This window comes from Plectrocnemia conspersa, unplaced genomic scaffold (genome assembly GCF_051122295.1).
Source record: "Plectrocnemia conspersa isolate PC_06_02 unplaced genomic scaffold, ASM5112229v1 ptg000003l, whole genome shotgun sequence".
Lineage (NCBI taxonomy): Eukaryota > Metazoa > Arthropoda > Insecta > Trichoptera > Polycentropodidae > Plectrocnemia > Plectrocnemia conspersa.
The window spans coordinates 26,139,031-26,156,014 of NW_028277167.1; the positions used below are offsets into that span (position 1 = coordinate 26,139,031).

Below are 16,984 nucleotides of genomic sequence, written 5' to 3' on the forward strand. Positions count from 1 at the left end.
AATTTGTATGAAAAATATGGCTTACAATAAAATTTAAAACATTAAAATTTGCTCTTTAGGACATAATTAAGCTTGAGTAAAATTTAACTTATTCTGTGGCTACTATTCTTTACATTAAAATTAGTCATATATTGCATATACATTTATAAAAAAATGTTTTTTATTACATTTTAAACAATAATAAGAAAAAAAGCATAGTAAATGGAAAACAAAAATAACCATAGTATAATTTATTGACTTAATTTACTTTAATTAAAGTTGCATTTTTTTAATAAAAAAAATAATAATGGTTTTAAATGAAATATATATTAAATAATTTGTGGTAAATATGTTAGATAATTTTTATCACTTCTAAGTCACGTCCACAAAATGTGTTTTCACCTTAAAATTGCAACTGCCAGATGGCTACTTTCGTCGATCGTTAACAAGGAGTAAAAATAACAATAGTATTTTTGCGCTAGATAAAACGCATCGTCTATTTCGCATCCTTTTTCTACAAAAGGGATGTTTTTATTGCCACTTATGAGTAATTTACGTCTCGTATATATGTTCATATAGATGGTCCGTAAAATATCAACAATTATTTTTAATCCTAAGATCTCTCTTCTATTCCTAGGCTATACTTTCGAGACGAGTTGCTGTTTTTTTATTTGTTCAAAATGGTCGTTAGAATGCTTTATAAATAAAATATCTAGATAATTAAAATATCGATGATTATATTTAGAATGTGTTTAGGTTTATCATAATTAAACTGAACTTGAAATATATTTTTATTATTTATTTCACCAAAGTGGTGATTTTTTAAAGTAATAAACTATGCATAAAAAAATTAATGAAAAATTATGTTTTAAGCACATTAGCACAGAATTTTACACCTACTGTAATCTTAGAAAATAATTTTACATTCGAGATAAAATTCAGTAACATATTAATGCTTGTAAAATGTTTCAACTAGGCACAAGTATTGAAAATAGTTATTTTTAAATTTATTTCTGAAACGCAATCTAGTACGACTTTAAAAATCTCGCAAACACAGTTCGACTCAGACATGACTATATTAGTTAAATAATAAATCATGTATGTATAAAAAAAAATTTACAAAAATTACAATGCCAATATAATAATATTGTTACCAATAATTCATTGTCAAAAGTTATTAGTGATGGAAGCTAAATATAAATAACACATGAATCTTACTGACATTAGAGCTAACCAAAATTCTTAAAAAATCAATTTATTAAGTTTATTGGAAATATATACATTTATTAAATACATAAAATACCACATATGAAAAATGTACCATAAATCCTAAAACAACGAATGAACATTACCTTTGAATATTAAATTATATATCTCCATTTGGGACGAGCTTTCATCCTCGGCTCCTGGTTATTCAGGCGACATGCACAAAAATAGCAATATATATAGTACTTCATAATGTGAAATATGTGTGCGATATTAAATTCATACACGCAAAAAGTCATCACTCTTAGCACCGTGCAAAAGGAGTGAAATACTGCTTCGTTTTATTGGGATAAAGCGACGCATAAAGGGACACGAACTCGAAGAAAGTATTTGAAATTTTTATGCGATAAGTGGTACTTGTTTCGCGAGTTAAGGTTATAAAACTTTCCTAAGCACCTTCCGGTGTACATCTCGCAGAGTGACGAATGCTTCGAAGTCGGGGAATAGGAGTGTTCCAGGAAGGCAGAGGAAAAAGACATTCGAATCAAAAGGTCGTGAGACGCAAAAGGTAAATTTTTCATGTACGATGGGTACGAGCATTCAAAATTTTTCCCTCAAGCAGCTGCTTGACCTTTAATATTAGACTTGGAGTATTATTATTTATTTAATAACAATGTTTCGTATATTTGAAATGACAAAGATAAATAATCTGCGGAGTTTCGCATATAAATAAATATAAAAATAAACTTATTCTTCTCTCTTCAGCATCACAAACATGAATCAGTCAGAGTCTCCTACGCTCTTGTATAGAATAACATAAGCCGTGCTAAATTTAAAATGTTAGAGCCAATCAAATTCACCTTTTTTATTTGAAAGGCATATTGTGATATTTTATGAGAAACAAGTTCAATACATATGTAGTGGAGTCACACTACTTCCTAAAAGGTGATTGTATAATTACATTTTTAATTTAATACATGTATGTAAAAAAATAATTTATTGTGCTCACTTAAAACGTCGCTTTGCAATTAACCCTCACAAGATTCGTAAGATATTTTATAAAAAAACTAATACAGTTTTTTTTTATGTGTGTGTAAGCACGGCACAAATAAATATTATATTATAGATAAAATAAATTATTAATTACTAATTTAAGCTGTTGCATTTTTTTATAGTATTTTTAAAATATACTGTAAAAATACATACATAAATAATTTATAATACTTTTACATTTATAAATTGTAAGAAATAATATTTATATTACTCTGTATTGTAATTTTACTTATTTACAGTACAAAAAAAGGTATTTAGCTGCTGTTATACATACGTAGCCATATAATATTATAAAAAAATCAAATCCAATTACTGAAAAGGGTAAAGCTATATTTATAAAACAAAAACTTTTCAGACTTGATAATTGAATACTTGTTAGCTGAAAATAAGTTAATTGTTTGAAAGTCTAAGAAAATTATGGCTTAAGTTTTGATAGTTATTGGAAAAACAATAAAACGGTGAATTATTTTTAATGATATAACGATGCTTAATTATAATACGTAGTAAGTTAAATTTCTAGTCGTATTATTTTTTTTCTACTTTTAACCAATACTATAGGTTATACAAAAAAATTGTTTTAATATATTTAACATCTAATAATACAGCATAATATTTATTAATTAATAGTAATTATGACAAGATTATATGTTCAATGCCTATATAATTTATTTTTAAATATTTAATAAATGTTGTCCTTAAGATTAAATACACCTGCAATGAGTTTCCGTGGTGTAGTGGTTATCACATCCGCCTAACACGCGGAAGGTCCCCGGTTCGATCCCGGGCGGAAACACTTATTTTTATATTATTTGCAATCTTTGCATGTACAACATATTATTATATATTTTCTTTAAAATTGTACGTTAAACTATTTCTTTACTACTATTTAATTTGAATAAATATGAGATATATGTACGGCCTAGCTCGATTTAAAATGATCACAATATTCATCCGTGAGATTAGGAAAATCTAGGTTCACCTTATCTGTGACGATCCATCGGAATTATAATAATACAATAACCACATGTTAAAATTTTAAAACAATAAAGTTAAAATAGATTAGTATTTTTTTCTACGTTATCATTTTTTAATCAAATTACTGTTAGATTAGGTAAGATTTCGTAAGAAATTTTTAAAAATTCAATATTTTTTGCCAATAATGTAAGATGAATGAAATTTAAGGTAACGATAATTGCCAAAGTTTTTGTTATGTCGACAGGAAGCATATTCTAAAAATATACTTTGTAAATATCTCAGCTGAGTTTGTTAGCCAGCTTGATACGCCATCTTGTTTAAACATGATGACAAATAAATAACTAGCGATTCTATATTATTCTAAACCAGATGTTACACGCATTACATCACGAGAAAGTATATATTATTAAGTTTATAAATAATAAAATTTATATAGGGAAATATATAATTAACTAAAAAAATATTTTAAGCTATAAATTCTCATGTTGAAGTCACTGTCAGCAAGTATTTTTATAAAGAACATACTACATGAGTTTGATGAAACTGAATATCTTGAATTTGGCTATTCCGAAAGAGAAATGGTGGCACAGAACAAAAATTGAATAAAAACCATGACGTATACATTTGCCACATCGGAATTAAAAATAACCCACTCTTCGATATTTTGGCTATCGATTATTCCAGGTATGCAATCACATATTTATAATCATTGTAAAATGTTGTTTATTAGATAACATCCAAGAAACTACACATTTATAAGCTATCCGTTGGTTGATATATAATATTACACGTTCACGTTTAAAACATACCTGGTTTATTTGCATTTTTTAAAATCTAACGCATATGCGCATTAAATCAAAAACAATGATAATGTTTATGTAATATAAAAGGAAAAACTCACTTTTCTGCCTCGGAGCCCGGCGACAGAAATTCAAAATTTGAAGATTTCATTACAAATATTGTTTTATGATTGTTTATCTAATTTAATCAACGTATTCTTCTTATACTAAACACATTATGTATATATTTAATTTTCATAGTTATAACACACCTAGTTTATTTGAAATCCGATTATTTATAAAAGGAAAAACTCACTTTTCGGCCTCGGAGCCCGTCGCTGGTGTATCAAAATTTGAAAATTTCATTACGAAGATTGTTTTATGATTGTTTATCTAATTTAATCAATGTAATCAATGTAAATAAATTTAATCAATGTAATCCTTAACACATTATGTATATATTTAATTTACATAGTTATAAGACACCTAGTTAATTTGCAATCCGATTATTTATATTCAGTCAAATTCAGAATTAATGAAAATTATTTTCTCGTAGCAAAATTTTATTATTAAATAATAATTATTTAAGACTGTTGTCACGGTACTGTCGGCCATCTTGTTTTATATTTAACTGCTTATTTTTCATTGGTCGAAACAACAAAACGCATTACCAGTGCCTCGGTAAGCAAAGAAGCAAATTCAATTTTTATTTTAATAATATTTATTATTATAATTAAATATATTTTCTTTGTTTATGTGAGAATGTTTCATTTAAGGCTATACGCGACCGGAAGCGGCTTAGAACAATTATATATAAGAATAATATAATTAATATAATTAAAATGAAGATAATATTTGCTGTAAAATAATTGTTACCATATTTATGTAAATTCCAAACAAAAGTAAATAATCATTATTTTAAAACAATATAAACAAATTATTGTTGTATACCGCTTTTTAAAAAATAAAATTTATTTTGAGTTATCGAAAATAATAATTAAGGAAAAAGTGTTTCCGCCCGGGATCGAACCGGGGACCTTCCGCGTGTTAGGCGGATGTGATAACCACTACACCACGGAAACTATGGACTGTTGAGACTGATTTACTGTTCACACTTACATACATTTATGTTTAAAGCCATTGTTATCAAATATTTTCTTTATTATTGTATAATAAATTAAAATAAAAAAATAATGTCTTAGGAACCAATAATAGGTAATTTAAGTTCAAAATAAAATATTAGACAAATAATTCCTAATTATTATGATATTCTTGCTCTGTAGTTTTATATGTTTGTGTTTGATTTTTTATACTTTAAACTTATTTTTCAAAAATAATGAAGTATAAAAAGACAAACGATATGTTCTACTAGACATTTACTTGTTAACTTTCTAAAGAGTCATTGTTAAACCCTCTAGTACTTATAGACTTCTTCACGCCAAAATCATTTTTCGTATATTATTGATCGCCGAAATGAACCTTAACCAAATGCCTTTAATAACATGATAGTTGATATAATGAAGCCAGTGAAAACTAGGGTTTTGGTGGGATTTCTCCAGTCGGTCACCATTTATAAATAAACCGGTTAGTGCACCGAACCAAACCAGGTAATCACTCTGCGTATCCTAATGTTTCTCGATATACAATGTGACATTTTTAGAAAAAATAATTTTAACAAAGATGTAGAGCGTTTCGGTTCTTTATTTTTCTATTTTTAAATATTTATTATTTTTTAAATAAAATAAAGATGTTAGGTTAAACATTTAAAAATTGTTATTTTAATTTCAGTTTTACTTTTTTGGTAACACTATAAACACTCACGCAGTGACTTAAAAATTATTAATAAAAATATTATATATACAAAAATCAAAAAAACGTTACCTGTATATTTTAGGTGAAAATATCAAGTTTGATGTATTTTTCATTTTTTCTAAATTTTGACCTGAACTAAAGATCTATTTGTGGCGACAGGTAACAATAAGGTTACAATTCCCGTACGATATATAAATAGACGGGACAGAAACTCCAGAGAACAGTCGCCCGATTACATTACGAGACTCGACTACTGGCTCCGCTCCGACTACTTGCCGCAGCCCCGACCATGTGCCGCCATCGTCAGCCACCGTCGCCGCTGACAGTCGCCGCCGCCGACCACGCGGCCCAGAAAGCACCCGGCGCCGTCACGCACCCGTAGGGCTACGCCACTGCGACACCGAGCTCCATCACGACGACCCCCAAACTGGTGACAACCCGACGTGAGCACGAGCTCCAGCACCAGACGACACGACCCCACATATTGTATGATTTTTCAATACTATTTCGTTGATATGCATGTAAATATGCAAATTCTCAAAAAATTGTTTTTTTCGACCCACCCAAATACATTATATACTTTATTTGGTCTAGATTATTGTTTGAGCTCCTACAAATGTCAATCAAGAGATTATATTTTTTATAATAGTCAAGTCTGTAACCTTTTCGATCGAAATATCATATAAGGTTGTATACACCCCGCCGAAAATATTTGTTTGCAAACAGGCGTCTAGGGCGCCGACGGACAAACGGTCTAACAGATCCCCTTTTTCAAAAATTACCCCTTTGAAATGTCACCCCTCGGTGTGGAGGAAACGAAAAAATAACAAGACGACGGGGGTGGCTCCGCTTTGGTCTCGCTACAACCCTTTGTGCCCGCGCTTTGAAATATTTTCGCTCTTTTTTCATCATCGCTGGCTCTTTTGCGACAAGCGACTTATGAAAAAGTAAATAGAGCGATAAGGTGCCATGGCCACAGGCCTTAGATGATAAATTTGCCGGCGTTTCCATCAACAAGTTGTTAGGCTCGTGCTCGACAAGGCTAATATATAAATTCATACATAGACGTATACATCTAATAAATTAAAATATTAAAAATATATAGCCTTTAAAAATATACATATTTAAATCGGTAAATATTTTCTCTACTTGTTTATATAAATTTAAAGGACTTATATTAAAATGTACAACATTATAAAATATTAAATTAAATACAGTTGCGTCTTATGCAACTCTTGCCATTGTAAAGAGGGATGATCAAAGTCGCAAACAAAGAGAGGGAGTGATCACAGAATTGAGATGAAAGAAAATTATATTAAAGCAGAAATACAAACTATGTAAATACTTATATTATTAATACACAGTCAAGTTATGTTAATTTTTGCCATTTTTATTTGTTTATAATAATAATTCTAAATATTTTCTCAAGCGTAAAAAATAATAATAATAATAAACTTAACTTATTATTTTATGTTTATTTTATGCTACGTTTATTTTATATAACAGATACAAAATTTTATTTTGAGTAGTTTTAATTTAAATTCGATTGATAAATGTATAAACTTAACATGTGTTTTTACTTTAAGTTTTTAATGCTAAGCTTCACTACAATTAGAAATTTACAAAAAATCAATATCAGATAAATAGTGAGTACCAAAAACCGAAAAACATGGCAAGGGATCTACGACACAAAAAGTTTGGGGACCTCAAGTTTATTTATATTATAAATAAACTTGAAATTATCGACATTATACTTTAAGTAGGTCAACAACAACAGCAAAGGTGACCTTCGTGTCACTCTCGCATTAAAATAATTCGAATTAGAGATAAATATTTTAAAACTAGACAAATGCAATCCGAGGTGAATGACATTTGCTATTTTTAATGAAGCATAACCTTGAATTGTCTGGATGCATCTAGAAATATTTGAATAAAATACCAGTAGTTATGCGACCTTGGTCGTAAACGGTCGAATAAATTGTTTTGTTACATTTTTCTCGAATAAGTGTTTTCGTTCAATATTTTTTTATAATAATATTCGTTTCGATGTTTTTAATTATAAAGTGATAGTGTAATTCAGTGTATGTGTTAGAATTAAGCAGTGTATAATTCAAATTAGTGTTTATATTGTTACTATGCAAGGCACCGTTGCACCAGTATTTTTCCACTGCGTGCAACAGACGCGACGTGCAACCGTCCCCTTCCCCCGCGGGCCTCGCGGGGGAAGGGACTCCGATTGACGCTGAAATATTTGCAATTCTAGGCAAAATGCGGTTGACAGGGTAATGTCTTTCTAATTTTATGTGTCATATAGTTAACCCTTTGTGCTAGTAACTCGACAATTGGTCGACATCGTATTCCAAGCGCGTTGCACTCAAAACTTGAAATGCATTTATTGGCTTTTAGTTGGAGCTAATTTTGCCAATTTTAATTTATTAATGGTAAAAAAACTTGTGGTAAACACATTTTAGTAATATTTAATTTTTAACTTATGCAAATAGCTCAATAGTCTTAAATTTACGAGTGTAAGTTTATTGTAAAATTTTTCATCGGAACATGGCCGGAACGGGCGGTTTTAAGACCTACATAACGCAATACTTGTCAATTATTGCTTTTAAATGGATTTTTTCCTTCAAAGGGTATCTATATTTTTATGATATGTGATGAAACGGAATTATATGCTCTAATTGTGCATAATTCTTACTTAATATTGTGTGTCTGTTATGAAATAAAAACGATTTTAGTATGACGGAACAAAAGGGCGAGATGCAAGCAGAGCTCGCTGTCTCGCTCGCACTATTAGAATCAGCGATTGACAACTATCGACATTTTTAGCGGCAACTCAAATAATAATATTAGTCTCTACACATTTCGTGTATTTTCGAGCTAGTTAATTACAGTAATAGTAGTAGGAATGATATCTAACCACTTAAAATAAGATGGATTATGCCAATATTTGATGCAAATAATGAATACGAATCTTATTATAATCTTATATATTATGACAATAAATTGGTGTGGTGCGCCAAGTCAATATTGTTAACCTAATATAATACCCCTGCACCAAGAGATTCGTTTACTGTCCAGATACCCAGAGATCCGAAACTATAGAATAATATATCGATTTTTAAAAACACTAATCCATTTACTAAGAGAGATTAGCATAAAAGCTTAATATTATTATTTATAAGCTAATAAAAATATTGTTTCTAAAGCAAGTTTATATATGGTCTATTATTTGTTTGTTTGGTTTATTATTTTTAATCGAATCAGACACATTATTAAAAAAAGTAAGAATAGATAAGTCAGCTCTTGCATTAATATCAATTGAAAAAAAACTGTTAAACAAATTAAAGAAAGACAATATATTATATGATGTGGTTATTGCTGACTTTTGTAAGAAGGAGCGTCAAATAAAATTAATTTTTAAAAAATAAATACATAATATGTTTATAAAATAAAGAAAACAAATTTTAAAATATAGTTTTTGTGCCCCTCCCCCCCCTAACCGCGTGCCCTGTTTCAAAGTCACCGCACGCCACTGATGTATATCGTATGTATGGGGATGGGGAGCCATACTTTCGTATGTACGTAATAATTATTAAATAATAATATTTTCATTGTCTAATCATTTTAATCGTCATTACTATCTGGCACTGAAATTCTAATTTTACAGCCTATATCTAGTGAATTTTTATTCTTTTTTGCGCTCTTATGACCTGCTTTCTTTTGTCAAGCGCTCATATGACTGTCTGCGCATTTGACGCAAGCAATTTTGTTACAGCGCTACTTTGGTAAACGCTCTTATAACGCAGCGCTTATAATGCAGCGCTCATATGACGGCGCTCATTTGCCGCACGCTCTTTTGATCAGCCGCCAATTTTTATGTATATATGCAATTCTAATCGATCATCGCAAATTAGATTTACCTGGATTCACATAATCTTAAGCGATGTTGTAATATTTAATTAAAATCATACCTATTAGGTATTAAAAAATTCTAATAATAAGCTACTTAAGCTCTTAGAGAATGTATTTAATAAAATAAAAATATGCACTTTATTTATTTTTAATGTATAATATTTTTGGATCAACCTGTATTTGTATTAAAAGATTCAAATAATGATCATACGCAACAGAGCACTAGTTCGCGTTCCAATTTAATAAATAACCCCAATGTTATATGACCCATATAATTATATAAATTCATTATTATTTTTTAATTGTCAATTTTTAATATTTAACGGTTGATTATATGAAAATAACGAGGTGCCAGCGTTGCAAGAGCAAGTTTATAAGTAGGGGCCGTAAACCGCACTTGCCAGGTCCAGGGCCAGACTCAGGCTCTTGTTAAACGCTTGTTCCGAGTTCACCTCTGTATATGTACCACACACAGACTCCGTATAAAAATGCAGACGACGGATAACTTTGACGAGCCTTCGTCACACGGTTGCTTGGAATATTTTACTGAAAATTCCGTAACAATGTATATCGTAGGTACGCGACGAGAGTTATTAAATTTTAAATTTTATATTAAAAATTCGTGCATATTTGCTATTATATTAAAAAAACAGATGTATAACGAATTAAAGACCATAATAAGTATTTCAATATTTGCTTAAACTTATATTATTAGTATATCTGAATCAAAAGTAGTGTACAATCATTTTTACTACTATTTAGTTAAGTACAAATTAGTATTTAAATGTGGGGTCTAATAAACTGTTACCAAAATGATCATCCATCAACTTGGAAACAATACAATAGCGTAAAGGATGAGACCACACAAACGCCCTCGTTACGACCAGAAAGAATCACATAAATAACACGCAAGTGTTCTTACTGTATATATTCTCCGTCATTGAAAGACTATTTTTTGTGTCGAAACGGTCATAGAAAACAAATAATCAACCGATCCACAAGATTTTTATTGCATTATACAACCTTGAACAATGCCCATCGAGCAAATGACACTTTCTTAAGGCGTATACCTATTTCGCTGTTCTAAGAAACGTGTACATCTATTGGCTGGACGATCGCTGCATGATTGTAATTTGTTTCCAAGTTCTGCAGCTCCTTTATGTAAATTAATTCATAGAAAGAAGTTGTAATTAAAAAAAAAACAATTCAAATTATTATAAATAAAAAATGTAGAAGGCTCAAAAAATTACAATAAAAAAATTGGATCCCCATATAATATGCAGCCTAAGTCCCTTGCATCTGTTACACTGCCCTGGTGACCATCTCCGTATGTCCCTGACAGAAATAATAAACATAAAATTGAGAATATGTGTACATAAATTTATATTTTCCCTTAAACAAAAATCGTTTGAGTTAGGCTAGGTTGGGGTACGATAAATCGTAGCCTAACCTAACTCAGCCTAACTCAATTCCTTATAAAAACACATTTTGCCTGAAAATAATAGGTTTATACATGGAATTTACTCAAAATTAAGAAAACGATAACTTTTGCTACTTCGATTATATCATAATTTTTTTGCCAAAAAATATAACTTCTAAGCGTCTCATTTATGTTTGTTAGCCAGCTATATTCACTATTTTGTTTCAAAATGGTGGCTATTTAAAAAATAAAAAAAATCGTATCTTAGTTAAAAAACATTTTACGAAAAAAAGTAGAGAGAGTAAAAATGTTTTATATTTAAAAATAAAGCAAAATTAAAATTAAAAAAAAATACTTTTTTTTTTATTTTTGTCAAATATTTGTTTTTATTACATATCACTGCCGTAGTTTTAAGCATTTTAATTTTTTTTCTAAAAATAATTTTTTTTGCTAAGTTTTTTAACCATGTTAATTTTCACTGCCGGTTATATCGAGTTTTACACCTCGGATTACTTTTTCTATGGCAATATTGAACAAATTACACGCTAGAGAATCGCCCTGTTGTAGGCTGTTGAGTGTTCGCAAAGGTTTTGATAGATCATTTTGTACTCTTACTTGGCATTTGACAATTCTCATTATGAGTTTCAACAAGGAGATCAGTTTTTTTAGTACACGCTACCGTGTACTCTTGCGACGAAAAAAACTACGAATTCCTAAATACCTACAATCGAAAAAAGAGTATCGTGTCAAATATAATATTAGATTACTGTAATTTAAATAATATTTTTAACTCATGTAATGAGTTTTTAAAATAATAATAGGGGGGGAGGGGTAAAAATTTAGTTTTTGCTAGGTTTATACAAAACCATTTACGGTTTAAACTAACCAGCAGCATATCGTTAAGCATGTATACATTACCTTTTTTTACGTAATTAACGTGTAATACTATAATTCCCACCGACACGTGTATAATGAGCTTCGTTGGTGATCTGTGTGAGAAAATTTTGTATGATTACCACGTGAACGTGATGTAAACGTAACGTTTAAATATTATTTATAGCTGCAAAATATAAATTATTAACACAGCGTACGGAATTTTGTGTATAATATAACACACAAAGGTGGTGTAGGTTGGCTCTAAAATAACGCCTTCGTGTTTTCATTAAAAGTTTTCTAGTTTGACCTGAATTCTCAAGGTTTTAGAATAGCTTTGCACATGGTGTTGTGCTAATGAATTATTGTGAATTATTAAATTTTATAAAATTGAGACGTTAATGTGAAAGTTTTTAATAAACTTATGTTCTGATAAAATTTGTTTTTTAATTATATATTGGCCATAGTTTTAAAAGCATTGATTTAAAATAAGAGGAAGTTAATAATCCAATATTTTTTTATTATTAATATTTATTATATTTTTTTACAATATGCATAAAAACCAACATTATTCTAAAATTAAAATATTAGAGCAAAAATATTTTTTATGGCAAATTTTGCAGATGAATTGACATTATATATTATAGTAAAAATAGTACATATTTTGTTGATTGAAATATAAATATATATTATTTACTGAGTTATCGCGATTTCCCAGATAACACCCAGAATTCAGAACATGCTTATAAACATCTCTCGGTTGCAAATATTTTGTCTCGGATCAACATGAAAGCTCATTACACGCCCGCCGGAAGGTATTAAGCTTTTAACGTGAATTACGTAAAAACGTGAAGTGTGTGCTTTACGTCGTGCCGATTAATTAAAAGCGAATGGGTCCGTATTGTTTTAGAGCTTTTCACTCGGACTTGTCCAATCTATGCGGATACACGGGTAACGGCCTCCGCAGGATGCTGGGCCCTTTGTTTCCGCCGGTGCCTCTCTGTGTGTACTTTTAATGTTATTATTCAGGGAGATTGTATCGTCATTATGCAAACGACTGTCGTGTATTATGTCCGGGACGACGGTACTTTCACGCCCCTTTTCCTGCGTTTTTGCCAATGAATTCGATGTACTGTGATGGGCTGAAAAAAACACTGCATTAGAACTGTCTTTCAGTTAACATAAAAAGATTATTCGTTGTTACAGATATGTAATTAGACCTTTATTATCAATTACCGAACTATTTTTCTTAAGCTCTCGTGGTACTGTAGATACTTTTCAATCCGCCACGATCAATACTAATGCATGGAAAACCAAACTAAACTAAATGATTATTTGCAGATTTTTTAAAGTTACAAATAGATAACTGGATCCCATTGTTTCTGCTACTTTGTTACATTACAAATATTATTGATCTGCTTCTTAAGCCTTTAAGCGTCTAGTTTTGAGACAAATTTTCACTTTTCTAAATTGTAGCTGGCAGATCTCTCTTGAGCTTTAAGGTCCAGTGAAGCCGCCCATGCAATCATCTGCAACGCTGCACAGGATATCTTGCGACATGCACAAGTTAATTAAGTGAGAGATGCCCACTGAGCCTTACCTAACCTTTGAAGGACTGCTTTGTTTGATGCGTATGTGGCAATTGATAAAAACATCTTGGCTCTAAAATTCTTACTTCAGAGTTCGCTTAATTATTTCTGTCCTTGTCCCAAGCTGTCTGCTATCTTGTTACTATTTGTGTTGTGTATTCCCATTCATCATATGCAGCTACTGACTACGAAACAGCAGTTGTATATTTCTGTAGGTCGATGAGTTTTTATAGTTTTCAAATGGGTTAAAACCATAACCAGATACTGGGTTTTTAATTAAAAAAACTAACAAAAACGAAAACATTTAATAATTGAAAAAATCGAGTCTGCTGCGGAGACTCTAACTCATGCATTTTGGATTAACAATCTAGACCTTCCGGACTATTTCATGTACATGTAAAAGCATATATTCTCACGTGTACCCGCCTTCTGGGATGATCAGACTTTAGGTTTCGTGGCATCTATGTGTAATAAATAACGAATAGAAAAAAGAATAATTAAAAGTCCTAAAAACCAACCACGACGCTGTTTAAATTGAATATTATATTTTATTTATCGCATATAATTAAAAAAAATGTTTTCGAAAAAAATTTTACGATATTTTTATTTGCTATTTGACTATCTGAAAATATGCACCTTTCACCGAAGTTGTAAAATTCAAGGAAAAAACCTAGACCATCTGCTGGAGAAGATCCATTACGACTAATAGGTACATATGTATATGTATACTAAACACAATAATTGATTAAAATACTAAATTAACCCAACGTCTTGGCTCATTTCTGACCATAGATATGGAAATTTTTGATATACAAATATAAATCATATGTGTAGGTTTAATAATATGTTTATGAATTTTCTTACAGATTAAATGAATAAACCATCAATCGTTTAATTAACAAAAATATATTATATAAAATTCGTTCTAAGCCGACATTCGCGATAAAGTGTAGTTAATAAAAAAAAAGGTCTGATGAGCCATATACTTGCCCTATAACTGTACGCATTTATTGCAAGTCAAGACAAAATTTAATGAACCCTTACAGAACAAATCTAATGATAACTTTAAAATCAGCGTTTTATTTTAGTAAAAATATATGTATATCGTACGTATGGGGATGGCCATACTTTCGTATGTACGTAATAATTAATACATAATAATGTTTTTATTAGCTGATCATATCAATCGTCATTATGCTCTAGCACATAAAATACCAATTTTATCGCTTATATCTCATGAATTTTTATTCTTTGTAAATTTCTCACATTTTACATATATTTTGTATACCTGATTCCTAAAATATTCATTACTTGATTTTCTCTAAGTATTTTTGCGCTCTTATGATGTGTTATCTTTTGTCAAATGCTAATGTAACTGTCTACGCATTTGACGCACGCTATTTTGTTACAGCGCTACTTTGGTAAACGCTCTTATGACGCAGCGCTCTTTTGACGCACGCCCATTTGTCCGCGCTCATTTGTGACGTTGCGATTTCAATCTTATATCAAAAAGTGCATTCTAAAAATGTTCTGGGATTCAGCATAAATGCTGGCATAAATCAACGCATAGTAAATATAAAATATTTAAGTAAAAAAATATGAAATCAGCACGCAAAGGAAGTCATAAAAGCTAAAAAAAAATTGTATTAATATGCGTGTAGCTCATTTCTCACCCATTCCAACCATTATTAATTTGTCAATCTAATCATCTCATTATTGTTAAAATTGCTTACATCCTGAATACCTTACCTTATATCGCTAAACTGAGGTACTGAAGCGGTCCGAGCCGAGCAATGTAAATGAAGGATAATATCGTCAGCCGCAAGGGAACGCGTTTAGTTAAACCGGGAACGCGATTTTGTACTAGAAGTACTAGTACTAGAGCGGCTTAGTCGTCTGACAAAAACTGGTTGCATCCACTTCCCCGACTGGCCTAATGCATTTTCCGTAATAAAGCTAACAACTTCTGCAACGGAAAACCGGCGGATATATGACACAATTATGCATCATTGAGAAACTTTCCATATTACAAGCAGTCAGTCTTTAACAACTACAAATGCATAGCTTACTACTAAATAAATTGCTTATCAAATTTATAAATTACAGTTTTTTTAAATATATATATAAAATTACTCATTCTGCGATTATACTACACATAGTTTCGTAAATAAATATTTTACGTGGAAATATTAAAGACCATTAACCGACCAACGACCGAATGAAAGACAAAGCTAATTATAGCACAGGACAAACGGAAACTGTCTCACAAACAATATACTTTTGTAGAACGATGGTCGAGGTAAAGACCACACTTAAAACGATTATAAAATAGATAATTGAAAAACCCAAAGCAAGAATATGTTATCTAAATTAAATATTTATACATTTTCAAATTTTTCTGTATATTTTGAATTTATAAAAAATATACAAAGTTAAATAGAGAATTTTTTTCAGTCTTAGTTGTAAAAAAAACATCTTACTGATTAATAGAGAAAGAAATAAAAATATTTTAATCGACGGGCAAGGGGGCAAATAATTTACAGTGCCAATTTAAATCCTTGTTGTCGATTAAACTAACATCAACACAAAACGAGAGGAACCTTTCACAGCTGATTTTTTTTAACAAAATAAAAAAAAAACTGGATTTTTGTTTCTAATTTAAATAGCATGTCTTTTTAAAAAGTTGTTTTAATAATAATATATAAATATATATTTGCAATATATTACTGTATTACATACATTTTTCATTTATAAAAAATTCTCGAAAATTATCAATAAATTTGCCATGTCTAGAATTCTCATTTTTCAATAAATGAAAATTATCGAGAATTCAGAATGCCTAACAATAACGAATCATTAAAAACCAATTTTTTTATAGTACCAATAAGCATCAATTTTTTTTAATTGAATCACAACAATAGACTTTTATAACAATATAGTATTTGAGCTCTGAACTTCTTTCAATTAGTAACAATAAATTATACTATTTTTTTTAATTGAAATAATTATAAATATATATAAAAGTAAAGGCTTAGAGCAATGTAATACAATACATTCAAATTACGAACGGTCCGCATTTAAATGCATTGTGTATAATTGGAGCTGCATTGTTATAAATTCTCAGGTGAATTCATCAATTGCATCTTATCGAAGATCCAATTTGTTTATTCAACGTGCAACGACTGGCTCTCTGTCTACCTCTCGGTGTATATAACTTTTATATTTTGTTTTTCCCACTTGTTCTACATGCCCGTGATACGAAACAGTTTTAACAACAGAAAGCTAATAGCCTTTCTTTGTATAAAATCACATAAATAATAAATTTTGTTCTAGTACTACCTTTTCAATTGCTGGTTTTCCAATAAAATATACTTGAG

At 29.9% G+C, this 16,984-nt stretch overlaps 2 non-coding genes across 2 annotated transcripts; one reads left to right on the forward strand and one right to left on the reverse strand.

Moving 5' to 3' along the window:
• Nucleotides 1-2,958: 2,958 nt before the first annotated feature.
• Nucleotides 2,959-3,031, forward strand: TRNAV-AAC (transfer RNA valine (anticodon AAC)). The gene has a single exon. It is a non-coding gene; the product is annotated as a tRNA-Val (tRNA).
• Nucleotides 3,032-5,001: 1,970 nt separating this feature from the next.
• TRNAV-AAC (transfer RNA valine (anticodon AAC)) lies at nt 5,002-5,074 on the reverse strand. The gene has a single exon. It is a non-coding gene; the product is annotated as a tRNA-Val (tRNA).
• Between the last annotated feature and the right edge of the window lie 11,910 nt (nt 5,075-16,984).